Raw genomic sequence first — 14,372 nt, forward strand, 5'->3', positions numbered from 1 at the left:
GGGTCAGGTTCTGCCAGAAAGTAATTAGCAGCTAAAGTTACACTTGGAAGACTTGGATTTCAGGTTGCAATGAAATAATTAATTCATATGCAATATATGTGACATCATAGATGACCTGTAGAAATTTTTACAAAGCTATTGTAATTAAGCAACTTCTGCCTGGTGTAGATGAGTCTTATGGGGGAAGCTCATAGAGGATTAAGCCCAAGACCAGTTCTGGTCAGTGTTCTAGAGACATTATAGTAAGATGCACTATTATACAAGAAAATAGCAATTTATTAAGTTGCTAAAGATCACACAGACTTTGGGATTGACAGAGTAGCAATTTCTATGTTTTCTGATATTAGTTGAGATGCTGGATGCAAATCTTTGAGTTCCCTATATTACATTTAAATCTTATTCTATGGTTTTACATATTGTTGTTAATTTGTTTTTTTTTGTTCATTTTAGGGATTGCATTTGCTTTCTACATTAGACTGTATTAGCACTCTGTCATACGCACTTCCAAATTTTACACTGTTTACATCCTCTCTAGATCCTGCTTCATTACCGTGCACCACGATTATAGAAGATTTGCCATAACAGCTCAAACACACTTCAGGCGTACTACTGTACCTCCCTTTGTGTAAGTACAATCATTCTCTTTATATCTGTTTTGTCCTTGGATAAGATTACCATTATCACACTTTAGCACTAGGAACACATTGTTAATCCTACCCATTCAATTCTAGGTGCTCTGCATGAAAATTAATCAATATTCTGCATTTATGGGCACTCACCTTCAATCACTCTGTAGTGACCAGTATAGTAGGTGGTCTAGAATAATTCCTACTTCTTTACAGGACCCTTTGTGCTTTGATGGCCAATCCTCATAAAATGCTTGCTGACTTTCACTTGTATTATTCAAAATTGTATGATAAATCTCATTTATCTGTGGTCTTCTGGAGCAGATAGATCTGTATCGCCAGGCCCCATAGCAGTCACATGGGGGTATATTTACTAAACTGCGGGTTTGAAAAAGTGGAGATGTTTACTATAGCAACCAATCAGATTCTAGCTGTCATTTTGTAGAATGTACTATATCAGTGCTCCGTAACCTTTTCTCAGCATCAGCACACCTATGCCCTTCACAGAATTCCGTGGTACACCATTGCACAATATGAAAAGTTCTATAGGAAGGGACTGCAGACGTCCCTGTTCTGAAGATCTAGCACTTTAAGCCCGGGGACAGAGAGAGCTGCTGCTTGCCGATGTTGTTGTGCTGTCGGTTTACAGTTAATGTGGGAGAGAAAGGAAAAGACTGCTGGAGGGAAGAGATGGCGGACAACAGTGGTTAAAAGAAAGAAAGAAAGTTATATAAACATAAACTCACCAAAATGGGATAACCACAGCAAGTAACAGGAAAGGGGCAATGCTAGCTCCACACTCAGGGAAATGATAAGTAGGGAGGAGTCCAGGACTTCTGGGCACAGTGGGAGGGGATGTTAGGAAAGGAACATATGTGGGAGAGAGGAGGGGCACAAATTTAGGAGTGTCTCAGACTCTCAGGCAGTACCTAAAGCAAGGGCGATAGAAACCTGAGCTCGACACACGTGTAACTCGCAACCCATGTAACCCGCCCACTAACCTGCGACTTGCAAAAAAAACCCCTGCAACTTGTTATATGTGGAATTGGTAGCTATGGCAGCAACAACCGATATACCCCCTGGTCTGTTCCGGCAGTAGAACGCCACTGCTTCTTTGCATACAGAGTATGCAGAGAGTGTAATATACCTTGATAAAGTTTATGAATCTAACTTGTTAACTGTACTATATTACAGTGTCCAGATGCATGAAATTATTGTTAGGCAGAGGAGAAGTAGATGCCATGCAGTCTTCCCTGGTATTTCACAAAGCAGCCAGCATTGAATATTGTAGATATGTAAGGATGGGGACACAGTTAATACTAAAATAATAATAATAATAATAATAATAATAATGAACTGTGACAGGATGGACCACCTATGTCACCCTGTCTGTTGTGTTGCTTGGGACCGGTTGGGCTTGTCTTGCCACCGTCCTCTTTTCTTTATCCCGAATATGCCCTCTAACTGCAGTAGGAGGGGCTTTTGCTGCTGCCACCACTGGACTTCTTTACAGTGTCCAGAACCGCATCTTCTGGGTAACTCTTGCTGCTAGTGTACCTCCTTGCTGGTATTCCTGGGGTAGTACCCCTGACCTCTTGACTTCAGATCAGGGATGCTGTGGATGGTTCCCCCTGACCTATCACCCTGGCCAGAGCTGCAGGTAGCGGGCAAAGTGTTGGTACTGGAATGCTGGGTGCCAACCTCAGAACAGCCGGATAACGGATTAGATTTGGTCTAATCTGCCGGTCACAGGAATTACAGCAGGGTAGGTGTCATCAAAGCAGGTTCTTGAAGAAGTGAAGTTTTATTAGCTCAAGTAGCCCTTATAAGGACAGTTAAATACACTAGTTCAAGGTACTAGGGATCTCCAGAAGTACAGATGGTATGATACAGTCCGCTTTTTATACAGATTTACATAGATGTCCTAGGAGGTAATCCAGATACTTGCCACTCTAACCAATTCAGGTGCTTCATGCAGCCTGTGCATAACTCAGCTTGGAGGGGTTTAACACCTTTTTACATTGCTGCTAGTGGCAACACAACGTCTGAGGTTTTCTATTGAATGTTTACCATCAGGATATAACATGTCTATAATCCTGCTTTGAACGCAATGTAACTTGCAAAGTTCACATTCATCTGTGATCACTTGCATAGAGTGTCTACCAGCAAGTATAATTACCTCCTTCTGTCTTTCAGGCTCAACAGACGTTTTGGTCACTGAGCGATAAAAATTTCTAATTAACATGAGATCACTTGTCTCTAGACAGTTGCAAAACACAAACGTGTCTCAGAAGTCTCTACATTGCCATACAAAACACATACCAATATAAAAGGAAAAGTGCATTTGCAATGATATACAGAGGTGCATTGCACTCCTAATTAAAATAAATATCTTCAATAGCTTATTTCTACGTGATCCAGCCACAATTAAGTTATTTATAAGACATCCAGCCACATGAACTGTAATGTCTATAGAGGAGAAAGTAATTTAGTTTTTTAGTTACCCTTTAAGTAGGATCCTGTCCATTATATCTAGAGATGAGTAAACAAACTAGCAGGGTTTGGAGAATGTCAAGGCTTTCACCTTTTTGGAGGTTTTGTATCAACTTATGAATGTAAAGGCAGAAATTTTGCTTGCAGGCAGTGGTCGAAGTGATAATTTAAAAGTGGTCGTATGGAAGATGTAAGTGAATGGATTTTGATAGCTTTACAATGAATATAGCAGAAATAGTGGTGGTATGGCATAACACCTTATATCAGCCCACTTCGAGCACTGCTTATAGTGAAGTATTTAATAAGTGGTAATGCTAAAAGCTATCAATATTTAACTAATTCAATATATTTAACTTATTTCATAACTACAGTCCCCAAAATTACATACTTCTGTAAAGAAAACACTGGGAGAGTGGGCCCTGCTTGTGAGAATATACAATCTAGAGGGGAGGAGTGGACATAAAGAGGGATAAGCTGACTTGCATGAATTTCACCTTACAAGCCATTTTGCAAAGCATCATCATTTGAAATGTGTGATCCATCATTTGTCAAAAATACACTTTTTCTGCATTTAGTCTTATAAACAAGCAGAGATGTATTGACTCGTGGCCAGTGTCTAGATCCTAGAATTGCAGTCAGGGGCTGACTGGCATACTTTAGCCCGGGGGGTAAGCACATAGCACTGGATCATAAGTAGCGGCCCATCCTTAAAGGGTGGTTTTCGGTATAATATATAATTATCCATATAAAAAAGGCTATTTTAGTGTTGCTTAACCCAACGATATTTTATTATTATAAATGATAAATCTTAAATAATTAAAGCAAATAATACAACAAAAAACAAACCTCACTTTATATTGCATTTTATTTTACATGTTCCTTCTCACTATAGCACTATTATTCTTTTTTTTTTTAACATACCTGGCTGATTATAATGGGGAATAAATCATATTACAGCAATAGATTATATAATAATGTTCTGCTACAGTACTGAACACAGGGGCTGATTTATCAAAATCAATATGCAAAAAAAAACCCAACATATGTTTTTGCTTTGCCCTATATACTAATAGGGTTATTATATTATTTAAGATTAACCTAAAACAAATAATATGAGGAGTGCTACTGGGAGGAGGAGAATGGTGCTACTGGGAGGAGGAGCAGAGCACTAAGTGCCAATCTAACACCCTGGCCCAGAGCTGGATTAAGGCTCTGGGGGGCCCTATGATGTAACGTGGTTATCATTTTAGACAAATACACAGGCAATACTGTGTGCACTAATGTTCGGTCCACGCAGCTCTGCCTTCACAAGCAGTACAGTGTGAAGAAGGACATACCTCCCAACTGTCAGACCAAATTCTAAATAAGCGAGACAGTCTCCCAAATTTGGGACTGCCCCACCAGATTCAGGACAGTTGGTAGACTGTCTTGCTCTCTCCTACCTGTTCTTGTCACTTTCAGTGCTTGGCTGCTGGTGTCTTTAGATTAGTTGCTGCTTGTCGGATCCTGGAATGTTGGGGACCCTATTTGAAAAAAAATGGGTACGTGAAACTTAGAAAACTCCAACCAGCACAGGTGTCAAATCAATATAGCACCCAGATTTTATAATTATAATTTTAGAATTATAAATAGACCTATCTCCAACCAGCCCTCACATTAAATTAATAGTATTCCGATTTAATAAATAAACCTATTTCCCTCTCACCCTAGCAATAAATTAAATATCATTTATGTTTAATAAATATAACAATTTCCCACAACCATCCCAGACATTAAATAATTCACAATCACATTTAATGAATAGACCTCATTTTCCCCAAACAGCCCCACATTCAATTAATACCTCACCATTCAAGCATTAAATTAAAGGTCAAATCACCCCAGTTTAAATTGATATGCCCCACCATCAACCCACAGATAAAATAGCACCCAATAATTAGTCCCTACCTCCACATTATATTAAGACCCCACCTTCCCTCAAACATAATATAAATGCACTTGCCCCTCACACACACGCACACATAATATACAGTCATGGGCAAAAGTTTTGAGAATGAAACAAGTATTGGTTTTCACAAAGTTTGCCACTTCAGTGTTTTTAGACCTTTTTGTCAGATGTTGCTATGGTATACGGAAGTAAAATTGAAAGCATTTCATAAGTGTCAAAGGCTTTTATTGACAATTACATTAAGTTTTTGTAAAGAGTCAATATTTGCAGTGTTGACCCTTCTTTTTGAAGACCTCTGCAATTCGCCCTGGCATGCTGTCAATAAACTTCTGGGCCACATACTGACCGCCCATTCTTGCCTAACTAATGCTTGAAGTTTGTCAGAATTTGTGGGTTTTTGTTTGTCCAATCTTCTCAGTTAACTTTGATCTAAACCACTCACTAACTGTCCAAAAACATTTATTGGACATGAACAGCGCTAATTATTTGTGGCATATTTTGTAACATCCTTTTTTGGGTAGGGGAAGTAAGGAAAGAGCGGGCAGAAAGTCAACAAGAGGCAATGGGGAAGGAAATTAAGGCTAAGAAGCAGGGACAGCAGAGGGGAAGATATGAGGTACAGGGCAGTTAAGGACTGAAAATTGAGGAAGGAACTGGATAATACAAAAAGTTGGTGATCAGAGAGTGGTGAGAGTCCGATCAAATGGCAGGAACTGAGTTGCATCATGGACCCTGGACCAGACAAGTATTAATCCAACAGCAGCTCATACTGAGAATCAGGAGGTCACAGATATTTGTCAATTGACAGGTAGGATTAGGAATACATTTCTCCATTTTTTTTTACACATATTTGCATATTTCCCTTTAAATCTGTAATGTAAATATAGATTTTTAATTTGGCCATGTCCCCACACCGATTTGCAGAGCTAAATATCATTAGGTGGGCCCCAACCATTGGTTTCCCCTGTGGGCCCTTTATGACCCAGTCTGACACTGTCTGACGATTTTGAGCCTACCATACGCAAAAACTCTGCACATGCACAGAATCAGCAGTAACATCTGTGAATACAGTCCTGATCTGTGCATCTGCAAGCGGCAAGGACTATTACAGCAGCCTACGATTTCAGAGAGTAACCTGGGCAGGAAAGGGCATTTTGTCATAATGAATTTACAGTAGGGTTGAGCCAAACTTAAGCACATGCAGTCACGTCCGAATCAAGCTCTAAGTGTCTGAAAGTTACCTGTTTTTCTGCTCCAGCTAAAGGGCTAGTCTAAGTCCCAATAAGTAGTGATGACAGTCTCTTATGCATGCTATAACATGTGTGAAGATACCGGGTTTTCTGGCCCAATTCTACCCACTTCCCGCTGGCTGACCACACAGGGATGCCTTACTATACCAGGGAAGCCTACCCAATACCTTCTAGGGTTGTTATAGTCACTTAGGCAAATGCAGTTAGAAAAGTACAACAGTACATTTATTGTAATACAAACAACATTAGAATATTATATACAACCAGTAAATAAATCATACTTGCCAACTCTCCTGAGATGCCCGGGAGACTCCCGAATTCCGGGTAGGTTTCCTAGACTCCCGGGAGAGCTCACAATTCTCCTACATCCTCCATGATGCGATTCTCCGGGAATCGATCATTTTGGCCCAAAAATGTTGCGATTTGCGGAGCCTCGCCCCTTCACACCCACCTCTACACCGAGACTCCCAGAGGCCAATCATTAAAGGTTGGCAACTATGAAATAAATCCCAGGCAGGTTTATCACATCATCTGTCCCTTACCCCACTAGCTTAAGGAGTTACAGTCACCTGGTTGTCCTGAAAAGATCCATGGATCTGCAGATGTAGTTCACTGGTAGAGAACGGCAACTCAAGTCAGCCACTCTGCAGCTTCCAGCCATCAATCCTCAGATTAAATGAATATCTCTCCCCCTGGAGTGGCTCCCCCGTGCTGACCAGCCCCTAGGCTGGTCAGCACAGGGCTGGATTCCCTAAGGAGATGAGACTGTAATTTTTTTTATATCCTAGGGGTTTTCCCACTGACAATGTGGGAATACCCTAGGTTCTAAATAGACCACTTGTCTTTCATACTTTCATTATATGGCGGGTGCTTCTCCATAAAGAAGCAAAGTTTGCATCGTCTCTATGGTTTGTTTTATTACCAAGCATTCTCCAGGGGAATATTTTGGTGGTTTCAAACTGAAAGATAAGAAGATTCTTTTACAACACAGTTGGCATATTGTTATTGATCATTTTATGGACAGCTACAGGATCTTAGGAATTTGTTTTGGGATTTAATGCTCACAAGATTTGGATCATTTACAGATGAAGAACACAGATGTTGGTAATTATTATTGGGGTTTTTATTTGTAAATAAATCTTATGGTTAAAACAAGGAGTGTGGTTTATTTAAATTTTGGGTTGATGACTACACGTCGCAGCGGGCCATGGGTGCCAGGGCATGCTGGTACTTTTGGTTCCTCAAGTATCAGCATGGGGACCTTTTTGCCCCCCCCCCAATTTTGCTAGGTCCGTCAGGTGGCAGCACAAGTTTTTAAGTGTTTTGGGAGGGAGAGGGGTAGTTTTAACTTTTATTACAGTTTTGAAGTCGGTAATCACTCTGTCGGCATTTTCTCAGTGTAAGTCAGTGAAAATGTTGGCATTTACCCTGTCCACATTTTCATGTTGGCAGGATAAGTGTAAGGATTTCTTCCATTGGAAATGGGACCACCACCATTGAAATCTAAAAATACCTGCCACCATGAGGGACCTTGTGTCCCACACACATACAAAATACAGGACTTATTGGTCACCATTTGCAGTGTCTCTCAGAAGACATCTAAACTCCTCCCCAGGGATGAAAAAACTGCCTAACAGCTTTTTATCAGCAATTTGCAGGTGCAGCTCCTGATTATCTGCAACTTGCCAGCTGATTGGAAAACCTGAAATGGACCTTATAAATGGAGTCCACCCTTCTCTCTCCATTTATACCCCAGGGACCCTTACCAGCTTTTCCTAAAGCTGAACACACTCTCTAGGAAGTTTTCCCAACCACTACAGAAGTGGAAGTTGCTCAATCAATTTATAGGCTCATAGCAGGTGCTTGAAAGAGTGGGGTTATCATGAAAGGAACAAACACAGAAACAAATGCCATACCCCAGCACACTGCTGGGGGATTTTCCCAACCACAAAACAATCTCCATGAAGCTTTAGAGTACATAAGTGTCATGAACCGGACAAATCGGTAGATCCCTCTGAGCCTGCTAGCTATGTCCCACGTACAGGTGTTTTGGTGAATAGGGTGAATGGTTAGCACAAGTAACATACACACAGGGTCGATTTAAGAAATTGTAGGCCCCTGGGCTATTGGCACTGTGAGGTCCCCAGTAATATTAGATTGGGCATAAGTTGCTTGTCAAATGTTCATTTTAAATTGCCTACTACTTCTTTTAATTTTCTCATTTCTCAGTCATGATCTAACCTCTATAGTCATGATCTCTCATCTGAAAATAAATATGGTGAAAAAGAAAGTTCTTACACCATAAATATTTGAATGTATCCAATAAATATAATAATTTAAAGCAAAAATATGGTAAATAATATGTTATAATAAAAATTAAAATCCGAAATAATAAATATAATAATAATAGTAATATAAGTGTGTAATATGAGATATAACGAAATATTTATTTAAATCTGTAACCTGCACTCATAATATAACTCAAAAGATCAGGAATCAGGAAGCAACATCCGAGAACAACGTCCAGGTGTTAAACCGGAATCGGTATCTGCTTTACAATGATGTTGGATTGCCTGGCAGTAGCTATGTAATATTGCTATTATCATTGGTTTAAGTATTAATATGTATTAATATGTATTAATCTGCAGCCTGACATATTACTGACATGTACGCGCGTGTTTATCTTAGTCATGCAACATTTGTCTCTCCAGCTGTTGTAGGATTGCAAGCTCCTCCATACTGGGACTTGTAGTCTTCCAACATATGCAGAGGAACAGGCTGCATAACTCTCCAGGAACCCTCGCAAGAGGGTATAGAGTTTAGCGGCTTCCGCTATGAGGTCGCGGCCCTCAGGAGAGTATGGCGAGATCAGCAGAGTTCAGCACTAACTGTAGACTGTTCCACAGGAATGGTGAGCAAAGATCTGCGGACAGTCGGTATTACCACTAGTATGGCGGAAAGATGATCTGCGGGCTGCAGGTATTACCACTGGGATGGCGGAGAGATGATCTGCGGACTACAGGTATTACCACTGGAATAGCAGAGAGATGATCTGCGGACAGCAGGTTTTGCCACTGGGATGGCAAGGAGATGATCTGCGAACAGCAGGTATTACCACTGGGATGGCGGAGAGATGATCTGCGGACTGTAGGTATTACCATTGGAATAGCGGTGAGATAATCTGCGGACAGCAGGTATTGCCACTGGGATGGCGGAGAGAGAGAGATGGTCTGCGGACTGTATTTATTACCACTGGAATAGCGGCGAGATGATCTGCGGACAGGAGGTATTGCCACTGGAATGGCGGAGAGATGAACTACGGACAGCAGGTATTGCCCCAGGGATGGTTGAGAAATGATCTGTGGACTGCAAGTATTACCACTGGAATAGCGGCGAGATGATCTACGGACAGCAGGTATAGCCACTGGGATGGCAGAGAGAGGATCTGCAAACTGCTGGTATTATCACTGGAATAGCGGCGAGATGATCTGCGAACAGCAGGTATTGCCACTGGGATGGCGGAGAGAGGAGATCCAGAGCTTGTTCTCAACAGCAATGGTGACCAAGAACAGGCCCAGAAGAAGAGGGGAAGATGCCCAAGAGCCAATGAGAGGGCAGACGAAGTTTTAAAGAGAAATCTAGGATGGCGCCCGGCCGCGGAGATGGAAGGACACCGGCAGGGATGTAAGTAAGCCGGATCTCGGTTTAGAGGTACCCGGCGTATGACAGAGACAGAGTGTGTTTGTGCAGAAAGGGGGATAGAGTGTGTGTGTGTTTTGAAGGGGAACAGAGTGTGTGTGTGTTTTGAAGGAGAACAGAGTGTGTTTTGAGGGGGTGTTTATGCAGAAAGGTCAGACAGAGTGTGTGTGTTTAGAAGGGAGACAGAGTGTGTTTATGTAGAAAGAGGGGACAGAGTGTGTTTATACAGAAAGTGGGGACAAATGTGTCTGTGTTTATGCAGAAAGGGGGAACAGAGGATGTGTCACTCACCGGACTGTGAGTGCTTCTTCCCGTGTATTTAGGAACCGTGGCCGTCCACCATCCTGAGGGTCTGCGCATGCGCAGCCCTTTCAAACCTTCAGTACATGTCCCTTTAGTTAATTGGCTGATCAGGCAACACTCCCTATTTAAAGCACCTGAGTTCCATACCTCGTTGCCTGATCTTGGAGTCTCATTCCCCATGAGCCTCTGAAGGTGTTCCTGTGTTTCCTCGTGTATTCAGCGCTGCTGATTCCTGTGGTTTCCAGACCACTTCAACTCTCCTGTGGTTTCCAGACCACTTCAACCCTCCTGTGTTTCATCGTGACTGTTAGCTGATTCCTATCCGCTGCCTCCGTGCACTACAGTCTTCAGACCACTTCAACTCTCCTGTGTTTCATCGTGACTGTTGGCTGATTCCTATTCGCTGCCTCCGTGCACTACAGTCTTCAGCTCACCTCAACTCTCCTGTGTTTCATTGTGACTGTTAGCTGATTCCTATCCGCTGCCTCCGTGCACTACAGTCTTCAGACCACTTCAACTCTCCTGTGTTTCATCGTGATTGTTAGCTGATTCCTATCCGCTGCCTCCGTGCACTACAGTCTTCAGCTCACCTCAACTCTCCTGTGTTTCCTCGAGACTGCACCAGCTGATTCCTATCCGCTGCTCTCCGCGCTCAACAGTTCCAGCTCAGCTCTACTCTCCCGTGTTTCATCGTGGCTGCACTTGCTGATTTCTATCCGTTACCTCCGTGTACCTGCAGAGTCCTGCTGGCTGCTACTCCTCACTTCTACTCGTGTCTGCAGCAGCTGATCCGCTCTCCGTGCTTCTCAGTGTTCCTGCCGGTGTCTACTCGCCAGTCTGCATCGGATCTACGCCTCGCTGCTTTCATCTCGTCTAGACCATCGCTACTCTTCAGGGTTCTCCAGGAGTCCAGTTCTACATACTGCTTCCTGAGTATTTGTTGCTATCCCTGCTGGTCTACCTACCTGTGCGCTGCACCTACTTGATTACCGCTTCACCCTCCAGGGACTTCGCATCCTGCCGGCCTCCAGCCATTCAGGTATCTCTGCACTCCTGTCTGACAGCCTGCTCCTGAACCACGGTATGCATACTTCTCATTGACTGTGCTGGTGTATTGCATATCTTGCTGGACTGAGTTGTTCTTCTCTGGAGCTTACTATCCGCTGAGACTATTGCCATCATTGACTGTGTTATCTTTTGCTCGGATAGTTTCTGTGACTTTGTTTTATTGCAGTGCTGTTCAGTCATTACTATATTGTGCATGTCATTGTGGATCAAGTTCAAGGTGCCCGTGTATCCTCTGTATTGCAGTCTCTCCCCGTGCTCCTCCTCACATATATATTCAGTGGTACAACTTGCTAGAGGCAGACCACTGATCCCTGTTTCCTGTGTCACCCGTTCCAGTGTCCTCTCACATATCAGTGGTACAACTTGCTAACGCAGACCACTGACTCCCCGGATACCTCCACCTGGATTCCATTCCTTCACCTAGACAGCGGTACAACTTGCTACACGCAGACCGCTGACTCTCATCACCTCCTCGTTGCTGTTGGACATTCCTCCTCACTATAGCAGTGGTACAACTTGCTACCGCAGACCACTGACTACCCTCACGTGTCCTTTGTCCATTCAGTTCCTCGTGTATTACTACATATATATTACCAGTGCTGCTAGTAATAGACTTTCCCGAGCATCTCTATCATCTGCTGTCTCCTGTTCCGTGATCACCCCGCTACCAGAGTATCATATTACCATCTATACTGCTCTGGTAAGCTTATCACCTGGTGATCCCTGGGTAAAGACTCCTAGTGCCCGTGACAGTATGTTATTAAAGTAATTCTATAATTTTTCAATAAGCATTGTCTGAGCAATTGCTTGTGTTTCCAAAGCACAAAATAATTTATTTAGCAGATGCAAAATTTAGCACTTCAATACATAATTATAATACAGTACAGCCGATACCAAAAGATACATACATACCGCGCTCGCTGCGCTCCACTCGTACCAGCTTCAGTACGTCACTCCAGAATACTGTGGTCAGAGAATGACTGGCAGCTGGTCCCAGGGAGCTTGTATATATACACTCAGTGTTACAGAGAAAACAATACAGATGATGTGGCTTTCTTCTATAGGTCCAGGCTTCAGGAGAGTCCAGTGTAAACAGGTCATAGGCTAGTTCAAACAACCCCCTCTAAGGGTGAGGGTCAACTTCCAGATGATTCTCCCGCCCAGAAACCAGTTTAAGCTAGTCTATTCACAATACACAGTCAGTAACAGTTTAAACATTTATTCCCTAACATCGCTAACTAGAGTATGCTATGTGCGATTTCTTCAGCGAATGAACCGGACAACTGCTGATGAATAGGGGATTAAAATGATACTAAACATGACATATTTCCTGTAACCCGAACCTTAAATATCCCTAAAGTGTACATATAACCTTAAAATATATGTATAACTATAAAACTAAATACCATCTGCTCATAAATCACTGGGGAATGGAACCAATATAATATGAAATATATAAATAACTAAATGTTAGAGTGCGAGTGTGTGCGTGCCTATTTTACAGCGTGATCGCGCCATGACACGTGTTACGTGGCATACTGATCGCAATAAAAACGGTGAAACAATATTAACCAATATACTTTCGTTCATCCAATTATACGACTTCGACAGTGTTTATGCATAAGGGGGGCAGAGTGTGTGTTTATGCAGAAAGGGGGGCAGAGTGTGTGTTTATGCAGAAAGGGGAACAAATTGTGTGTGTTTATGCAGAAAGAGGGGACAGAGTGTGTTTATGCAGAAAGGGGGGCAGAGTGTGTGTTTATGCAGAAAGGGGGACAAAGTGTGTGTGTTTAGGAGGGGGACAGAGTGTGTTTATGTAGAAAGAGGGGACAGAGTGTGTTTATGCAGAAAGGGGGACAAATTGTGTGTGTTTATGCAGAAAGGGGGGACAGAGTGTGTGTTTATGCAGAAAGGGGGGCAGAGTGTGTGTTTATGCAGAAAGGGGGACAAAGTATGTGTGTTTAGAAGGGGAACAGAATGTGTTCATGTAGAGAGAGGGGACAGAGTATGTGGGCAGAAAGGGGGGACAGAGTGTGTTTATGCAGAAAGGGGGGACAGAGTGTGTTTATGCAGATAGGGGGGCAGAGTGTGTTTATGCAGAAGGGGGACAGAGTGTGTGTGTTTTGAAGGGGGGCAGAGTGTGTGTATTTTGATGGGGAACAGAGTGTGTTTATGCAAAAAGGGGTGACAGAGTTTGTTTATGCAGTATAAGAACTGAGGGATAAAATAAGCCTGAAGGCAATTTAAAAGCTGAGGATGTATCTTCAAACTGGATTATTCTCTGGCGTTAATAGTTAACTATGGAGTATGCCCATCTGTTGTCATAGGGGAGTGCTAGACAGGGTCTATAGGTAGGATGGGTGGAGAATTAAGCTGCCTCTGCTGTCTGGACATTGCCCACCCACCCTCCCTGGTTGGCAGTACTTGATAGCACAGATACAGGGTTGCATGCTTACCGTGTTGGTGCTCAGTTATTGACATGCTGGAAGGGCTGATGGTGATCCTGGATGGAGTTTTTCTGGAAAATGCGTACAGTCCACGGCCAGTGGTTGGGGCGCACATTATGATAGTGGGCACGCTGATCCCGCCTCTCTTTATGTCAATCGGCTATAGTCTCAAAACAGGTGTCACCCCTGTGGTTTGCCCTGTGGTTGCTTTACGTCTGGGCCAGAGGATGGGTGGGTTCTGTAAGCCTGGGCTGCGGTGTCCAGCTAAGTTAGATATGTGCTCCCGGGGTGTGATTGGTTGTCGCCCACTTGAACCCGGGGTTTGATTGATTGTCCCCCAGTTGAAGAGGTCCCATGGTTAATGCTGGGATAGTTGGGTTTTGCCTGGCAGACGTCAGACTGAATTCTCTCTTCTCCACCACCACTATGATTAGATAAACTTTTTAAATTTTCCACACGCAGGTCTTGTGTCAGTTATTTAGATTTATAGTTAAATAAGTGTTAAGTGCGTATTGTCGCTAACCAATAACAATTGTCG

At 42.8% G+C, this 14,372-nt stretch overlaps 1 long non-coding RNA gene across 3 annotated transcripts in view; it reads left to right on the forward strand.

The window, feature by feature from the left end:
* Positions 1 to 14,372, forward strand: part of LOC142151985 (uncharacterized) — a 68,928-nt gene that overhangs the window by 29,200 nt on the left and 25,356 nt on the right. For all 3 annotated transcript variants that reach the window (XR_012691275.1, XR_012691274.1, XR_012691276.1), the window contains exon 2: positions 536 to 625. This is a non-coding gene — a long non-coding RNA (uncharacterized LOC142151985). The remainder of the gene's footprint in view (positions 1 to 535; positions 626 to 14,372) is intronic.

The sequence above is a fragment of the Mixophyes fleayi genome, chromosome 4, assembly GCF_038048845.1.
Source record: "Mixophyes fleayi isolate aMixFle1 chromosome 4, aMixFle1.hap1, whole genome shotgun sequence".
NCBI classification, from domain to species: Eukaryota; Metazoa; Chordata; class Amphibia; order Anura; family Limnodynastidae; genus Mixophyes; species Mixophyes fleayi.